We start from the raw sequence: 17,063 nt of genomic DNA on the forward strand, positions 1-17,063 counted from the left end.
ATGCCTAGTCTTATTGTATTTTATTATGCAGAATTCAGTTGACATCACTGGGAACTTGCTTTTTTTTTTTTTTTTTCTAAAAGGAGAGGGAGGAAGAGTGAATCTGTGGGAAAGGGGAGTAGGGGGTGGATGGGGACTGGGAGGAGAGGAGTGAGGAGAAACTTCAGCCAGAATGTACTGAAAACAAAAGTAAAAATAAAAATGTAAAAGTTTAAAAATAAATAACTAAATAAATATTTCCTTCAGAAGCCCATGTTTCTATTCATGGCTCCACATAGCGAATATGCTGTATTCCGTGGGTGTATTTTCTTGTGAATTGGCAGAGTTAATGTCAATTATTTCTGAAAATACTACCTTTGCACAAACTGCTTCCTTGTTTGGTAAACACTGTGATATTTCAATAGCTTCTGTAAAGAGGGATTATGGAGCATGCCTTAAAATGGAAATTTTGCTCTCTCGTGATGCTTGTTCTCATAACATGTAGTTCTTGTCAACTTCATGGTAAAGCCTCACATCATGCTTCCCGATAAGACCCCATCGAATCTAGAAAACCACTGCTGTAGGAAAATGCAGGAAGGTGCTGCTCAAATTTTCACACTCCAGATGGAAAATCCATGATTGTGCAGTTCAACTTCAAACTGGAGAACTTCTTCAAGAAATTCACTCAGTTGTTTGGCTCAGTTTCTCTGAATCCATACGATCTGTTGAAGGCACAAACTTAAGAGATTCTCCAAGTAGCATTCTTTATAATCTGTTGCATGAGTTCAGTGATAGGGTTTGCAAGTTCTTCCAAGTGGTCATCCTATGTTCTTCTTTCCTGCCACTCTTAAGCACAAGCTAATTGAAGTTTTCCATGGTTGTTGTGTCCATATCTTAACATATTTGTGCAATTGAACTCAATTTCAAAGTCAGAGCCATGCTGGATCCTTGAAATACTCTAAAATTTCAGGAAGTGATGGTTCCTACAGTTGAATAGCTTACTTCTCTGCATCCACACACTCCATGATGTGCATCTTGGCCACTGACAAGTTCTAGGACTCTGGGGAGAATTTATCATTGTAGAGGTAGAGCCTAGGGACCCCACTGACCATGCAGTTTGGAAGGAGGTCAGGGCTCAACACTCTCTTTATCTGCCTTTACAATCCTTTCTGTTATGTTTCCTTTCTTTTGTTTGGTTGGTTTTCTTGTTGTTGTTTTGATACAGGGTTTATCTGTGTAGCCTTAGCTGTCATTGGCTGTCCTGGAACTTGCTTTGTTGACCAGGCTGGCCTTGAACTCATAGAGAATCTCCTGCCTCTGCTTCTTGAGTGCTGGGATTAAAGGCGTGCACAACCACTGCCTGGCTGTTACATTTCTTAATGTAGTTTTAACTTGTTTCTTCCATGGGTAGTGAATGTTGATATTTTCTCATACGTTTCTCAGATATCCTTCCTTTGTTTTTGGCAATTGTCTCCTCTCTATTAAGACCCACTTTTGTCAAGATGGTACCCATGCTCTCCTCCTCTACAAAATGTCATCAATAAATTACATATTACAAAATATGACAGGCAGTTATTCTTTCCCTCAGGATCATTTAAATGAATTAAACATAATCATTGCCTTCTTTTGGAAGCAGCTCTTTCATTTACTTTGAATATTATTCCTCCTGCTTCTTCCTTTGATTTTTTATTTATTTTTTCTTTCTCATCTATAGTTTGTAGGTGAGCCAGTTCATTTTATGATTTTAAATGTCACACAAAGAAGGCATAGAGTGTAGCTTAGTGATAATATATTTACCTTGCATATACAAAGCCAGAGGTGTGCTTGATAGTACTGAAAGAAATAAATACATTTTAAAAAAGTACTAAGAATTAATGACTGCTAGATTTATATCCAGCCGTTACCATGTCTTTCAACTCTGAGTTTGTATAGAATTCTGCCAGTCTAAAGAACAGCCATATCATGCCTATTAGGAATTACACATTTCCTAACAGGCAAAACACAAACAATAGTATCTGAGTCCTACTTGAATGTATTACTTGCTTTTGTAAATAGTCTCAGGTCTAAAACCAACTGCTAAGCAAAATACTGGGAACTATGATTCATTATTCAATCCTTTATTTACCCATGGTCTTCATGCAACCAATTAAAAAGTCTTGTTATCTCTTCCACATTTGAAAAAACTGTCTAGTCATTAATGTGCTATATACTATTTCAATATAATTTTATGTTTATGTTTCTGTAATTTCTTCCTGATTCTTGTTTTGCTAGTGTTTTATACTGCACAACAATCAGGCTAATCTTTGAAAATGCAAATCAGATTACATCTTTCCCCGCTGAATTTGGCATGAAAATCAGAGTTCAGTTGTGAGGTCAAGGAAGCCACAGTCTGAGCTCCTGTCTATATCTCTTAGCTCATTTTCCACAGTTTTCCTTTATTCATTGTGGTTCAATATTAATGGTCTCCTTGGTTCCCTTCAAACTCACCTAGCCTATTACCAAGCTGTTTGAAACAGAGATTAAGTGGACTTCTTTGCATTTAAGCCTGAAATAAAATATTTCCTTGAAAAGACTTTCAGTGAGCAGGGTATGTACAGTGATATTCCATCTTTCTCTGTTGTCCAGAACTATGTATAGATATCTCAATGTCCAGTACTAGGCACCATGCTGCTGTTTCTTTTAGTTCATTTTCATTTGAGATTATTTTTAGTATTTCTAGAATATGAACCTGAGAAAGCCAGTATTTTCCCAAATTTTCAGCCGTAATTTCTAGCAGAATATCTCTCAAAAATTTTGTCTCAAGTTGGAAGTGTTGCTCTCTGGAAGAAAATCTGACTAGCATACATGGCACATTGTGTTTTAAATCATTAGCAATGTAGACTTGACTAATAAACATGTTATATGAAACCATGATATTATTATTTAATATCTTGCAGAATATTTAAAACCTTGGTTTCTCAAACTATATTCTTGACAATTAACACCTTTGAGAATGTGTTTTAGAGTTCTAGATATTTCATTTTACAAACAGATATAATAATAATTTAAATTTGCTCAAACCATTCTATAAGCATTATTATAATTTACATTACACTATGAAATAATTTATCTCTAGGTAATTTTTGCATGTGTGTTTAAATTATTTTATACAGAAATTGAATTTTAGAGTGATATACACTTACTTACATGTAAGTTACTTTTCTTCTATATTTAATGATAATTGCCTTTAATAATTAGAATATTGTTGAATTTTACATTTCATTTATATATAGTGTTTACTTTAAAGTATAAACCTATATTAACTATGTAGAAGGTAGTGTAAACTAGTTCACTTCAGTTACATGGTAGAAATTTGTTCTCCTTCACAGCTTATGACCTCTTATCCATGGGTTCTTCACTAGCTTTATAGTACCAGCCATGAGTTCCATTCAATTCAGTGGGCTTTACATCAAATTAGACAGTTGTTGATTGCCCACAAGATAAAAGGGCTAATTTTGAACTTTGAGGAACATCTTGACAGTCCCGTTAATGTTGGGGTTCTCATGATTTGTAGTTGTATAGGATGGTTGATGATTTTTCTCCCATTTTCACTATGAGAGCTAGTCCTTTGGGAGGAACCTTTCAAGTCAATACCAGCTTAATTTCTCCAAGTCCTGTGACCCACATGTGTAGTCTTTAGCTATAGAGTCTTACATGCTGTCTTGTGGGGTAACCAAGAGCAATAACAGTACTCTGATGTTGTTTAGGAGGTCTCTTTGACTCCTCTAACAACTTGAAAATGCCTCCCATCGTTATTCACATAGATAAATTCAGCACTCACACCTGTCAAAAAAGCTTCATTTTACAGACCAGTAGGGAGATTCACAACTGCTCAAAATGAAGAAAATGAATGACAGTGGGTCAATGACAGCCTTGCCCCAATAAGACATCTGGAACACAACTCAGGGAGTACCACAAAAGAAGGGAAAAAGATTGTAAGAGGTTAAGGACAAGAGCAACTGCTATCAGATAGTTTCTTCTGGAAATTATGGTGATGTTGATCCCATCAAGTCTCAACAGTTATGGCTACCTGTACAGAACCTTCAATGACCACAAAAGCCATCTTGGATGGAGGAACGTTTCAAAAGGCCCCCACCTGGGTAAAAATCTACAGGCCAACAAGTAGGGGGGATAGATAATACATGGTTTTTTTGTTTATCTTTTGTTTTTCAGGGATAAGACCCCAGTAATAAGTAAAAAAGTAAAGTGATCAGGCCTAAACACATGCAAATAGGAACAGGACTAATTGGACTCAGTAGATGTGTATGTGTGTGTGTGTGTGTGTGTGTGAGAGAGAGAGAGAGAGAGAGAGAGAGAGAGAGAGAGAGAGAGAGAGAGAGAGAGACAGACAGAGAGACAGACAGAGACAGACAGAGACAGAGAGACAGAGAGACAGAGACAGAGAGAGAATTCAAGAGAAGATGGTAGAGGTACATGGGTGGAATTGAAGGGTAAACAGAACACAGAATGCAAATGTTTCAAATAAAGTTTACCCAACTATGAAATCCTCAAGTAAAAAAAGAGAGGAGGGCAGCTAGAGTGATCAGCAATTAAGAGAACTGGCTGCTCTTTCAGAGGATCCAGGTTTATTTCCCCGAGCCAAGATGGCAGATCACAACTATCTATAACTTCAGTTCCAGGGAATCTGGTATCCTTTTCTGGACTCCATAGGCATCAGGCACACACATGGTTCAAAGACATACATGCAGGATAATCTGCCACACACATAAAATAAAAATCAGGAAAACTAGAAAGAAAAGATTTAGAAAAGAAAGCTGTATTGATGTGGTTGATATATTATGTACCCTAATAAACTTACCTGTAGCTGGAGAATTTCTCTCCAGATCCCTTCAAGTAATGGATAATTAAAAAATAGATTAATAATTAGTCATCTATGATAATCATATTTGTAGCCATGTTAGCTAAGTCTTCTAGGCATACATAGATATATTTCAGATAGATAGGTAATTTTCAAACACTTCAAAGACCTATAAAATATGACATTTAAAATGTTTTAAAAATTTAGACTTTCTGAACAGTGAGACATGTCTGCTCCTGGCAGCACCGATTTACCTCAGAGAGGAGGATGGGCATCGAAGACACTCTATATGGAGTTTATCTTCACCTTGGCAAAAATAGCCATTTGGGCAAGAAACTGTTCTTGCCTGGACTGCTTGATCAACTAGACATGCAGAACCCATAGAAAGGTAACCACTGAACTTTGCTTGACAAAATGGTCCTTCACGTTCCTGCTTTACAGAGAAAACTGCCAGACATTCTACAGGACACAGAAAAAAATGACTGAGAGACTCTAGTCCTGTGGGTTAAAAAAGATGCCCCAACTTTACAAGAGAACTTTGAATGACTGTCTAGGCTGTCAGCTGTCTCTGTCTACCCTACAAGACTCTCAAAAGTTGCTTACATCCTTCTCCCATTTCTCAGGTAGTAATATATCCTTCTGAGGTCTTTGATGTGGTTGAAGACTAGATACTTACAATCTACCTCAGTTATGATAAAAGATAAGTTAAGTATAAAACCTTAAACTCACAAATATAAAATAGATAGGATATCTTCTTTAATATTGTAATTGTAATTCTTGCTCGATAATTGTTTTGTTATATGTAATTTTACTATGTTAAAGTTAAAACCTTCCTTTTTAAAAAAGAAGAAAAGGGGAAGTGCTGTGGATATTGCTCTATATAAATAAACACTGATTGGCCAATAGCCAGACAGGAAGTATAGGCGGGACTAACAGAGAGGAGAATTGAGGAAGGAGGAAGGAAAGGAGGGACCACCTGGAGCCCCCGCCAGGACAAGGAAGATGTAAAGTACCGATAATCCACGAGCCACGTGGCAAAGTAAAGATTAATAAAAATGGGCTAAATATAAGAGTAAGAGCTAGACAATGATAGGCCTGAGCTAATGGCCAAGCAGTTTAAATAATGTAAGAGTCTGTGTGTTTATTTTATAAGTGGGTTCTGGGACTGGCGGGACTTGGAGGGAGCTGGAGAGAAATTCTCTAGCTACACTTATCTGGGGGTCAGAGAACAGGACAGCCACTAGATTAGACACAAAGGCCAGAAAATGGTGGCACACCTGCCTTTAATCCTATCACCTGGGAGGCAGAGATCTGTCTGGATCTCTGTGAGTTTAAGGCCACACTAAGAACAGAGCCAGGCCTGGTGGCACACACCTTTAATCCCAGCACTTGAGATCTTATGTCTTTGCTTGGGAAAGACACAGGCCTTTAATCCCACAAAGTGATGGCAGGAAGCAGAAAGGTGTATAAGGTGTGAGGACCAGGAACTAGAAGCTTTTAGGAGCAGTTCAACTGAGATCCATTTGGGTGAGGACTCAGAGGCTTTCAGTCTGAGGAAACAAAGTCAGCTGAAGAGTTGGTGAGGTGAGGTTGGCTGTGGCCTATTCTGTTTCTCTGATCTTTCAGATTTCACCCCAATATCTGGCTCTGGGTTTTGGTTTTTATTAATAAGACCATTTAGCAATTCGTGTTACATATTGAGCCTACTGTTTTAATATTATATATATATGTGAATATATATGTATATATTGAATATATATACTTATGTATGTTGAAAATTAAAATTAACATGAGTATATCAACAACTTCCATAGTTTTTTCATCTATTTCCTGTTCCTCCTAGGTTTATAATAATCTCTACATAATTCGGTATTTGTCATAATTTCATGTAAATAAAGTTGATCAGTAAATTAATTTTGTCTCATTTCCCTCAGGAGTTATTTTAAGACGTCCCATCCTTTAGTATATCAGTTATAGCTAAAGAATAATGAACTGCACAGAAATACTTTAAATTTAAATTAAAATTGTTACAAATTTGAAAGATTTAACAGAACAAAATGTGGTATATTTATATAAACTGTGTTGTTTTGCTGTAAATTTTTCACTTTTTTAGTTCTTAACTTTGGAACTAATTGAAACTGATTTCTAAATTTGTGAATTTTCATGTATTCTTTCCATGTTTTTGAAACTTTCTCATAGAATATTTGTTACTATTTTACAATCAAAATGCAATGCATTTAATGGACTTTCTTTTCTATCTTTTGCTGTGGGATGTCTTTCTGTATGCTGTGACTCTGTGTTGCTCTGATTGGTTGATAAATAAGCTGCATTGATCTATGGCAGGGGCAGGATGGAGCCAGGCAGGAAGATCCCAGAGAGAGATGGTGAAGGTAGAAAGGAGAGTAAAAAGGACATGCCAAACCATCATCCAAGGAACAACATGTAATGGGACGCAGGTAAAGCCATGGAACACATGACAATATGTAGATTAATAGAAATGGGTTAATTTTAGAAGAAAGAGCTAGCTAGCAAGAAGCCTGCCATAGGCCTTACAGTTGGTAATTAATATAAGCCTCTGAGTTATTACTTTATATGCAGCTGTGGGACGTCAGGGCAGGCAGAACACAGAAAAACTTCCAGCTACAATCTTTAGTTCCTATCTCCTTCTCTACCTCTCCCTCTGTATTGGTCAGTGTTTTGTTCTAAGGAGAGACACTATGACAATGGTAACTATTATAAAAGAAAGCGTGTAACTGGGGCTTGCTTAAAGTTTCAGAGGTTTGGTCCATTATTACATGATGGGAGCATGTGGCACGTAGATAGTCATGGCACTGCAAAAGCAGCTGAGAGTTCTGCACTGGGATGCACAGGCAGCAAGAAGGGGGAGAGGGACTCTGATCTTGGCATAGGTTTTTGAAACATCAAAGCACATCCTCTGTGACACATTTCTTTCAACATGGCCACACCTCCGAATCCTTTCAAATAGTGCCACACCATGGTGACCAAGCATTCTAATCTATGAACCTACGGGAGCAGAGCCATTCTCATTCAAAGCACCACACCCTCTTTCCTCTCTTCCTCCCTCCCTCCCTTCCTTTCTTTCCTTTTTTCTTTCACAGGAGACAAGTTCTCACTATGTAGCCTGGGCTGTCCTCGATATCACAGTGATCTTCTTATTTCAGCCTCTCAAGTGCGAAGATTACAAGTGTGAGCCACAAAGTCTGGCTGAATGTTAATATTTCGTGGATGATTTTTGTTGATCTCTTTTTTGAGAGTACTAATAATTTATTTATCCCTTACAACTAGTTAATTATTATTTTTCTGTGTATTGATAAGGAAGTATTGTTTGTATCTATTTATTAAATTGTTTTTCTATTAATGTTCTAAGTTCTGCTTTTATGTTCCTGTTATATATAACTCTTCATTATGCTGTACTTTGAATAAATAAAAAAATACTCCTAGTATGCTTGATTATAAATAGTAAACTATTGTGCCGTGTATCAACCAGTCTATTCACATGTTAGCTTCATTTCCGTGTTAATTCTAATTATGACTGTATAAAATTTATGTAATTAGTAAATTTAATAAATGCACCCCTCATTTATTCCTATTCCAGTTCTGTGGTTATATTCCAATTCTTCCTTCTCAGAGACAATGTCCCATATTTACAGTTTAAATGATTACATGATCCAGAGAAAGAAATTTTCCTATGAGACTATGTTTCCCTCAGAATGTCAGAAGCTAGACTCATGAAGTCTCACCAACATGACTCCTAAACATGAACTGACAAGGACTACAGCAACAGACATACCAAAGTAGATGGGGAAAGACCTGTTTGCCTCCTATAGAAAGAACTACAGGCTGAATAGTATTCCATTGTGTATATGTACCACATTTTATTTATCCATTCTTTAGTTGAGGGCATCTAGGTTGTTTCCAGGTTCTGGCTATTACAAACAATGCTGCTATGAACATACCTGAGCAAGTACCCTTGTGGTATGATTGAGCATTGCTTGGGTATATGCCCAAGAGTGGTATAGCTGGGTCTTGGGGGAGATTGACTCCCAATTTTCTAAGCACAGAAAAACAATGTTATCATGACATTTGCAGGCAAATGGATGAATCTGGAAAAAATCATCCTGAGTGAGGTAACCCAGACTCAGAAAGACAAATATGGTATGTACTCACTCATAGGAGGATACTACATGCAAAACAAAGATGACTAGACTGCTGCTCACAACTCCAGGGAGGCTACCTAGAAAACAGAACCCCAAGAAAGACACAGGGATCGCCCAATGACAGAGAAATGGATGAGATCTACATGAACAACATGGAAGTGAGTAGGGTAATGAAGGGCAAGAGTCGAGGGAAAGAGAGCTTAGGGGAGCGGGAGATCCCAGCTGGATCAAGAACAGAGAGGGAAAACAAGAAATAAGAGACCATGATAAATGAAGACCACATGAGAATAGGAAGAAGCAGAGTGCTAGAGAGGTCCACAGAAATCCACAAAGATACCTCCACAATAGACTACTGGCAATGGTTGAGAAAAAGCCCGAACTGACCTACTCTGGTGATAGGATGGCCAAACACCCTAATTGTCGTGCTAGAAATCTCATCCAATGACTGAGGGAACCAGATGCAGAGATTCACGACCAGGCCCCAGGTTGAGCTCCAGGAGTCCAATTGGTGAGAAAGAGGAGGGTTTGTATGAGCGAGAAATATTGAGACCAGGACTGGAAAAAGCACAGGGACAAATAGCCAAACGAATGGAAACACATGAACTATGAACCAATAGCTGAGGAGGCCCCAACTAGATCAGGTCCTCTGGATAAGTGAGACAGTTGATTAGCTTGAACTGTTTGGGAGGCATCCAGGCGGTGGGACCAGGACCTGTCCTCAGTGCATGAGCTGGCTGTTTAGAACCTGGGACTTATGCGGGGACACTTTGCTCAGCCTAGGAGGAGGGGACTGGATCTGCCTGGACTGAATCTACCAGGTTGAACTCAATCCCCAGGGGATTCTTTGCCCTGGAGGAGATGGGCATGGGGGGGGGGGGCTGAGGGGAAGTTGGGGAGGAGTGGGAGGGGGGAGGACAAGGGAATCCGTGGCTGATATGTAAAATTAAATTAAATTATAAAATTAAAAAAAAGAACTACAGGCAACTATAGAATCCTGAAAGTGAGAGAGACCTTCTTCCCCAGGGAAGAGCACATTAATTGATTAACCAATACCAAATGATCAACTCTGAAAACATACATACAAGTTACACATGGACTGGGAAGTTTGTAGAATCTCTCTCTCTCTCTCTCTCTCTCTCTCTCTCTCTCTCTCTCTCTCTCTCTCTCTCTCTCACACACACACACACACACACACACACACACACACACTATGTTTAATCTTTTAGAGTGAAAAGAATGTTATTTTCAAATTAATGATTCTTTCAACGTTTCAAATGGCTAGGACAATAAATGTGTGACCATATTTCTTTCTAGATTTGCCTCTAATCGAATTGTGTGCAAAAAAAAAAAAAAAAGTCTTCTGCATGATAATGGTTCTGCTTTGTGCAAAATGAATTTTAATGAAGTGGTCATGGGAAGCTCCAATAATTAGGGTTTCTATTGCCTTTGGTTTGTTTGAAAGTAGTGTTAGGGAGGAATTTTCAGAACAGCTCTTTGGAATAATAGAGCAAACCAGGAAATGAAACTTACGTTTTTCTCCTAACAATAGAAAATGCCCACTTCATAATTAATTCTAAATCTTTTGTTCTTGTGAGCATTGTTTATCTATCACCCTTTTGGACTGATACTTTAAGTAGTGTTTTGTAACTCCAAATCATCTCCCTTTGGAATATATCAGAATTTCCTTTATTGTGCTATACTAGAGTCAAGTAACTTTGACAACATGTTACAAATCGGACAAAACCAGTTGTGTATTTCTTTGCTTGACACAATATCTTGCTGTGTTTTCTCTGAGACTGGTCTCAAATTTTTAATCATTGCACTGAGACTGTGGAGGGTGCTGGGATTAGAGATGCCATGATGTCCAGCTAATACTCAATTTTGGTGCTATTGATTGAATCTTCTTGTAATATAATTAAAATTATGAATGTCATTTTCATTCTACAGTTAAACATTGAAAACCCACATTGTTGACTGAAATTTGCCTCTTACCCAATAGTTTTAAGGACAACAAATGACTATTTTAAACTGTTTTAGATTATAAAAGTTCTTGCCTGCCAGTGTGTCCTTTTATAAATATCATTTTTAGTATATTTTTAATTTTGAGATTATAATTTAAATACAAGATTTCTCTCTTCCCCTCCCTCAACTTCCTCATATTCAGCTCCCTACTCTCCTTTAAATTTATTGTCTTTTCCACTAATTGTTATTGCATATATATGTTATTGCATATATATTATGTTATTGCATATATGTGTGTGTGTTATTGCATATATATGTTAGTACACACACACACACACACACACACACACACACATATATATGCCTCTATAATGTAACTTGTATGAATGTTTTCAGGGCTGAGTGTTTGACACTGACAATAAACAGATGTTTCCTCCACTAATTTCCAAATGTTGTAAAGAAAAATATGAGAAAGTGAAATAATTTGTAGAAATTTAATTTGAAAGTTCTGATATCTGAAGTTCCTGGTGTTCTCACTTCTGCCTAATCTTTTCCTTCACTTGTCCAAAGAGTAACATGGAATCTGCTTGTTTGCAAAACAAGATTATATGAGGTTATATTTGGCATTTCCATCTTGATATTCTATGTTTCATATTCTTACAATGCTTTTTCTACTTTTGCCTTATATTTGTTTGTTCTTCCTTTCAAGATTAAACTTCTACTTTATCACTCAAAATTGTATGCATATTAAAATTTGGTATTGTGACTCAGTCAAATTAAATTCAACATATGGAAAATATTGTGTTCAAGATATTAAATAAGCAGGGAACTAAGATGTTCTAGCAAGTTCAAGCAATTAAAGAAGCAAATATATTCATGTGTAATGTGTGTTGTATGGGATTTCTGAGTTCAACATAAATATGTTGAATGTTCCACAGGTTGTAAATATCTGGGAATAATATAAAGAAGTAAATATATATGCATTGGACAAACATGTGAATCTATGTCAGATAGAAATTTAAAAGCTAAGCCGGGCGATGGTGGTGCACGCCTTTAATCCCAGCACTCGGGAGGCAGAGGCAGGCGGATCTCTGTGAGTTCGAGGCCAGCCTGGTCTACAAAGCGAGTTCCAGGAAAGGCACAAAGCTACACAGAGAAACCCTGTCTCGAAAAACCAAAAAAAAAAAAGAAATTTAAAAGCTAGCAGGTAACTCTACTGTGTACATATAGAGAATCAGTATCCTCCCAAAAAATGAGGTAACTACCATGCTCTCCAAAATTTGATATAACTCTTTCTTTCTTTCTGTAATATATCAAAGGCATGCTGGTTACCAGTTTGCTTGATTGCTAAGTTTTGGATAATATTTATAGTCATAACTATAGGAGCATCTATGATTGTTGGACATTTCCCCTCATTTTATTTAAAAAAAATGTAGCAGATTTGGTGCTTACTCTCTCAAGCTGTTGTTATTACTTTCTTTTCTAGTATTATTTTTGAAATTTTAATAACATAATTCCCCCTCCCGTTTCCTCCCTCCCACCATTAGCACATATCCCTTCTTGCTTTCTTATATGTTCATGGCCACATTTGCCTTAATTTCTCACTTTCCCAAAAACAGGGGTCCCATCTACCACTAGAAAAAGTACATTGTCACTCTCAGTGAATGTGCTGCTGGTGTTATATTTAGGAAGTGGTCTCCTGTGCCAATGTGTTCAAGACTACTTCCTGCTTTCTCTTCTATCAGGTTCATTGTAACTGGATTTATGTTGAGGTCTTTGATCCACTTGGACTTGAGTTTTTGTGCATGGTGATAGATATAGATCTATTTTCAATCTTCTACATGTTGACATCCAGTTATGCCAGCACCATTTGTTGAAGATGCTTTCTTTTTTCCATTGTACAGTTTTGGCTTCTTTGTCAAAAACAAGGTGTTCATAGGTATATGGATTAATGTCAGGGTCTTCATTCGATTGCATTGGTCTGCATGTCGGTTTTTATGCAAATACCAAGCTGTTTTTATTACTATACCTCTATAATAGAGCTTGAGGTCAGAAATAGTGATGCTTCCAGAGGTTGCTTTTTTGTATAGGATTGTTTTAGCTATCCTGGGTTTTCTGTTTTTCCATATGAAGGGGAAATAGATGAGGTCTCTGTGAGTAAACTGGGGATGGGAGGGCAATGGAGAGTAGAGGATGAGAGATGAGAACATAATGGGATGGTTGAGCTTGAACAGGGATGGAGTGGGGGAGCAATAAAAGAGATACCGTGATAGAGGGAGACATCATGAGGATAGGAAGAAACTGGGTGCTAGGGAAGTTCTTAGGAATCTACAAGGATGATCCCAGCTTAGACTACTAGCAATAGTGGAGAGGATGCCTGAACTGGCTTACACCAGTAATCAGATCAGTGAATACCCTAACTGTCATCATGGAGCCTTTATCCAGTAAGTGGTGGAAGCAGATGTAGAGATCCAAAGCCAAGCACCTGGCCGAGCTCCAGGAGTCCAGTCGAAGAGAGAGAAGAGGGACTCTATGAGCAAGGGGCATCAAGATCATAATGGCGAAATCTACAGAGACAATCAACCAAACTTGTGGGAACTCTTGAACTTTTGACTAACAGCTGTGGAGCCTCCATGGGATTGGACTAGTCCCTCTGCATAAGGGAGGCAGTTGTGTAGCTTGATCTGCTTAAGGGGCCCCCTGGTAGTAGGATCAATGTCCATCCCTGGTGCATGAGCTGGCTTTTTGGAGTCCACTACCTATGGTGGGACACCTTGCACAGCATTGATGCAGGGGGAGGGGCTTGGACTTACCTCTACTGAATGTACCAGGCTCTGCTGACTCCCCATGGGAGGCCATACCTTGTTGGAGGAGGGAATTGGGGATGGGTTGTGGGGTGCTGGAGGGGCAGGAGGAGGAAAGTGACAGGGATCTATGGTTGGTATGAAAAATGAATAAAAAATTCCTTAATAAAAAATAAGTAAATAAAAGAGATGTTATTGATACAAAATAGCAAATTAATTCAAGGATATTATCAAGCAATATTATCAAGACTGAGCTAGAGAACAAGAACACATGGCTGCACTCAGGTGAGATTATGGTATTCTACAACTCTTAAAAAAAAATACATGTAAACTAATTATAAGCTTTAAAAAATTCAGAGACTCCTGATACTTACCAAGTTATAAAACCAGGGCTGGGGATACAGTTCAGTCCTAGCATGTTTGCTTAGAAAGGAGACTACTTTGTGTTCAGTCCCTAATAACAATAACAGCAAAACAAAACATTTAAAATGATTGGGAATGGTTTAGTAAGTATAGTCCCCACTGCTCAACCATTAAGACCTGAGGTAAGATCTGCACCGGGTCCCTCAATTAAGAAAATGTCGTCATTTGTTCAGGCTGTGGATAAACCTGTAGCACATTTTCTCAATAAGTAATTCATGGAGGAGAGCCCAGTCCATTGTGGCTGGTGCCATCCTTGTGCTGGTACTCCTGTGTTCTATAAGAAAGCCACAGAATAAGCCATGGCAAGCAAGAAGCACTCCAAAGTCTCTGCATCAGCTCCTAACTTTAGGTTCCTGCAAAGCTACTTTTGATGATGAACTGTTAAATGGAACTGTGAGTGAAATAAAATCTTTCCTTCTAAAAAAAAAGTGCATTGATATTTCTCGTTTTTAATTTTAATACTGTACCTAGAATACTTTAATATTTCAAAGCTATTATTTTTATATAATTTTATTATCCTAAAACTTTACTTGTAGTAATTTAACAGGATCCAAAACTATGCTGATGATTACACATAATCAAAGTACAAGTTTTTTGTCTGTATGACTTGACTGGCACCATTCTACATTTTAATCAGAGATTAATAACAGACCATTTAAAATTAGAAACTAGATCCTATTCTTTTCCTCAGAAGCCAAACTTACAACTTTCTTGTGGATAAGCCTGGTGAAATTATGTTCCAGCCCTCAGAAAGGTCTCCACATTTGGAAACTGTGTTTCTAAACTAAGATATTATTTCAAACTTCTTTCTTTTTCTTTTTGCTGTCCTAACTCAATAGAACCAGTTCCCATAGAGCTTCCACCTCTTTATCATTTCCTCCTGTCTTGCTTTTATAAGATATCATAATTTTTCTTTATTTCTTGAAAAAGAGATTCATGGTAATATGATTACTTAATTAGAAATAATTTAATGTGCTGGATTAACGGGGTGATGAAAGGAGACTGGACAAGTTACCTGGCAATTGGTCAAAGTGTTTTATCTTTTAAGACAATACTCACATAAAAATAGCTCATAAATCAGAAAGGTCAATTAGTCTAGCAGTAGTGGAAGGATTTTTACAAAAGCAAATGGATTTAGTGAGAAAGACTTTTGATGACAGGGTGTCACACCATTACTGTTATTTTAGTCTTAGGACAGCTGCTACACTGTGTGCCACTTGGTCGTTTCAGTGAGTACTTTTAAAGACAGCAATAAGGACACTCCCTTGGAGTCTATACAACGTTTCATAAGTAAAGTACTTTAGTAGAGGGGTAAGAAATAAATATCAAATTTAAATACCAAAGTAGCTTCACATATTTTGAAAAGTATGATTTTTGTGTATGTATTTATACATATATACACATGTACACATATTTATACCTATGTATGTGCATATATAATTATATGAATTGAATGTATATTTAACATAAATAATTAAATGTGTACTAAATTATATATACTTTATATATTACTCTATGTAATAATATAAATAATACAATATATAATAGTATCAAAACACACACATAGCACAGCTGTATGTTGGCTGCTCTTTATCGTTTGGATACAAAATAATTGATTATTAAGATAGTGATTTCAATCTATTAATTTCTGTCATTTCTGTGACAACAGGGAGATGTCCCATAACTAGATCTGTGATTAATATTCTTCTGTAATAAATGAGCCTGTTAATGTAAAATCATGAATGTAATATGTACATAAAATTTGACCTGAAAAAAATGACCCTAAAACTCTCTCATATTCTACACTCCTTTGATGTTAGGGAAATATTTTTCCTTTGAACTAAAAGTGATAAAACTTCACACAGTGGAAATAGTTTGCATGGAGAGAACAAGATAAAATCACCTTTTTAGTAGCAGGTGTTTAGAATCAACACTCTTGAAAATGACATTTTTAAAGACCATTAGTGCCCTTGACCAATGGAACTAGGATTTTTTTTTTTTTTGGGGGGGGGGTGCTAGCTTCAAAATAAGAAATAATAAGTTATGTCCTTTTGTACATAAATAATTGTTATCCAATAAATATAACTTACCAGCTTGATACTGTTAGATATGGAGACATTTCTTTCCATTTTTATACTTAAATCCATAATTATTATATGAAGAAACTGACACGGAATGTGATTTCAAAGACAGTCATCTCAGCAGTAGCCATGACATATATCTGCAAAGTGAAGTTATGCATCAATACGATATAGGGAACAGTTGGCATAAACTCATAAATCAATTCAAAAATTCAATGATCCAGAAATATCTCTTCTTGAAAGTGTGAGAAAGTATAATAGGTACTTTTTATGTAGATATATAACAATTTACATTTATCACTATCACTACTCATAGAGTTCTTGACCTTTCTTTATAAACTAATTTCTTATACTAATGAACATAATTAATATCATTGTCAGAATTCAAGTCAGCACCTAAAAGGAAAATGGGATTTAAACACAAATTATAAATTATAATCCTAGTCTCAGTGAACTGAATGTAGAACATTTATAGTCAACACCCACTTCTAGGGTTAGACATTTGGGAAAATTCTCAAAAACAAACAAAAATTTCCATTAAGATTAATTTTGGTTATAATAATCAAAATAACAAAATTTAAATAGAAAATTAATCTATATTAGTATTTTTGTTTGTTTGTTTTTGTTTTTTGAGACAGGAGTTCCCTCTGTAGTTCTGGTGCTTGTCCTGGATCTCATTCTGTAGACCAAGCTGGCCTCAAACTCAGAGATCCCCTGCCTCTGCTGGGATTAAAGACATGCCCCACTGATGTCCGGCCTATAATGGTATTTTTAAATA

The 17,063-nt window shown here is 36.8% G+C and overlaps 1 pseudogene; it reads right to left on the reverse strand.

Moving 5' to 3' along the window:
- Window positions 1–258: 258 nt before the first annotated feature.
- Window positions 259–17,063, reverse strand: part of LOC131913847 (TIP41-like protein) — a 66,012-nt pseudogene continuing 49,207 nt past the window's right edge.

This window comes from Peromyscus eremicus, chromosome 6 (genome assembly GCF_949786415.1).
Source record: "Peromyscus eremicus chromosome 6, PerEre_H2_v1, whole genome shotgun sequence".
Taxonomy (NCBI): domain Eukaryota; kingdom Metazoa; phylum Chordata; class Mammalia; order Rodentia; family Cricetidae; genus Peromyscus; species Peromyscus eremicus.